The sequence below is a fragment of the Pteropus alecto genome, unplaced genomic scaffold (assembly GCF_000325575.1).
Source record: "Pteropus alecto unplaced genomic scaffold, ASM32557v1 scaffold59, whole genome shotgun sequence".
NCBI lineage: Eukaryota > Metazoa > Chordata > Mammalia > Chiroptera > Pteropodidae > Pteropus > Pteropus alecto.
Genome location: NW_006443292.1, coordinates 3,841,968 through 3,844,427, shown reverse-complemented (window position 1 = coordinate 3,844,427; position 2,460 = coordinate 3,841,968). Strand labels below are relative to the sequence as shown.

Genomic DNA, 2,460 nt, shown 5'->3' with positions numbered 1-2,460 from the left:
CACGAAATGTTGATGGCAGTTCGCTATGAGTCAGACTGGGAATGGCAGGAAGAGAGCCTGACACTGATAGACAGAAGGGTGCAGGCATTTAAATTATTGTTTATTTTCTGCTACCGCTTTAGATTTTAACTATTATATTCAGCCATTACTGTCCTGATGTAAGAACCTAGTTACGTTTGAGGAAAACACACCTTTGCAACCGGAAGAGAACGAAAGTATAAGCCGGGCATGTGTCTATTTTGGTGACCACCTTTACAGAGCGAAAGGCCTTTTCTCCGCGGCCCTTTGGGGAGCTAAAATTGACCATTGGAGAGCTGCCACCGAGGACTCTCTCTGTCTATTAAAAGAAACTGGCTTAGTCTGGGGCCCTGAGAACTCGGTTTCGAATGCCTTGTGCACCCAGTGACTTTGCTGTCCCCTACTCCCCCGGGGTCCCCAGCTCCATCTTACCCTTAGCCAAGCTCTCCGGCCGCCCCTCGCCCCTCGGGGTGTGTGTGGCATGGAAGGCTTCTCTACTAGACAGAGACGGGAGGGGAAAGGAAGCTCAGCCTCGGGCTGCAATGAGACCCTGTCGCTCCAGGTGGGAGGGGCGATGGCCTTGGCAAGGCCAAGCGGCTTGTGAGCCGTCACTTGTAACAAACAGAGCAGGCTCACACCTCTCAATGACAAGCGGGCTTGAGCTTCTGTCGAATCGAGGCACAGATTCGAAGCAAAGCAGAAATGCGGACTCTGGTGCCAGCCGCCTGTACACCTGCTCCATCCGCCGTCCACTGCTTGTGTCCCCCGCACGGTGTCCCGCTACAGTTCGGTCCACGTGTCGTCAGCTCACTCTCCCCCTAACCAGCCCATTCAGTTATGGGGCCAAGTCCACTACCTGGCAACTCTTTCTCTGACTCTTACATAGTTTTCATTACGCCGATTAGAAAATCATCCTTTGAGCATCGACCCTCTTAAAAACCAGATGTTAGACTAGAAAAGCATGTCATTTGGAATCGCAGGTCTTAGTTTGAATCCGTGTCCTGCCTCTGACGCACTCTGCGACCTCCATTCAGCCAGTTGCTACATCTCCTCGAGGCTTCCTTTCCCAGTCTAGAAACTGGGCTGTTATCACTCTCGCCGGTCATTTTGAGATGAAGCAAACTGGCCCGTGTAATCCACAGCACACCACGCCTGGCGGAAGCAGGTGCCTCATAAACCTCAGTTCCCTCCCTCCTGCCTCCCCACTCCCTCGGCTTTACCGAGATCCTGGCGATGACTCCCCACGAGCGTTCTCATCTCCCGGGCCAGGGCGGGAGGAGCGGCGGCATTCATGACATGGTGGAAGAAGCAAATTTGAAGTCAGAGGATCGAGGTCAGAGTCTCATCTCCATCTTTTATTAGCTGTCAGACATCTTGGGCAAAGCACCCATCCAGCGACCTCAGTTTTCTCATCCGTAAATTGAGGATAATACAAATTGCCAAGAAAATTGCAATGGATGTTACAGATGCAAAGATGGAAGCGCATCTTAAATCTTAGCTGTTGTTAGTATGTTCACCTAGCCCAGTGTCTCTCTCCTTCCAACTCATGGCGTTTCGGTCTGTCTTCCTGTCATCCTTTGGGCGATTAATTGCGAACCACCCACCATCTGACATTTGCGCATTGTATGACTTCATGTTTTCGGTCTGTTTCTTTCTGTACGGTGCACGCAGTCTAGCCCACGCCTCTCCTGTACTAGGCGACCTCTGAGTATCTTGGATACAGCCAGGGAGGTTCTGGAACGAATATAAGCGTATTACTAATAGCATTTTTAAAGCTCCAAATATCAACAAGCTGATGAGGAGTAACTTTACTTTTTATGTACTTATTATGTCTTTTTATTTCTATTATATCTTTTATATCTTTTTGTTTCAAGGGATGTATTTTGTATTTTATTTGAAAGGATAATGATTATTTTATGTTCATAGGCTCATAGAGGGTTTTTAAATTTTTCTTAAAGAATTTAAAAATAGGCTTTGTAGTCAAGGAATGAGCTGCTTTCTGGGCTCGGGCAGTATGCAGAGGGTGCAGGCCAGTGGGCCTGTCACAGCTGTGTCAGGCATGGGGGAGGGGTCTAGGTTTCTATGAGTGATATAGAAGACACCATGGGTCTGTCCTCCCTTCTGGACTGACCAGTAGGTAGGGATCTGGACCTGCCTACTTCCTCTGCATAGCACTGGCACTTTTTATTTTCTTTTAATTTATTTATTTAACTTCGTTTCAAGTATACAGTACATTGGTTAGACATCTATATAGTTCATAAAACGATCCCCCCAATTGCACCCTCCCTCCGCTGGCCCTCCACCTAGCCATTGTATTAATGCTCACTGCATTCCCTCTGCCGTGCTCCCCATCCCCGTGACCAACTGTCAACTACAAAATTTAACCCTTCACCCCGTTCTCCCAGCCCCCCAACCCCCCTCCCCTCTGTCCATCACCAAATT

At 48.7% G+C, this 2,460-nt stretch overlaps 1 protein-coding gene across 1 annotated transcript in view; it reads left to right on the top strand.

Moving 5' to 3' along the window:
• Positions 1–2,460, top strand: part of TTC23 (tetratricopeptide repeat domain 23) — a 48,538-nt gene that overhangs the window by 21,014 nt on the left and 25,064 nt on the right. The window lies entirely within an intron of this gene.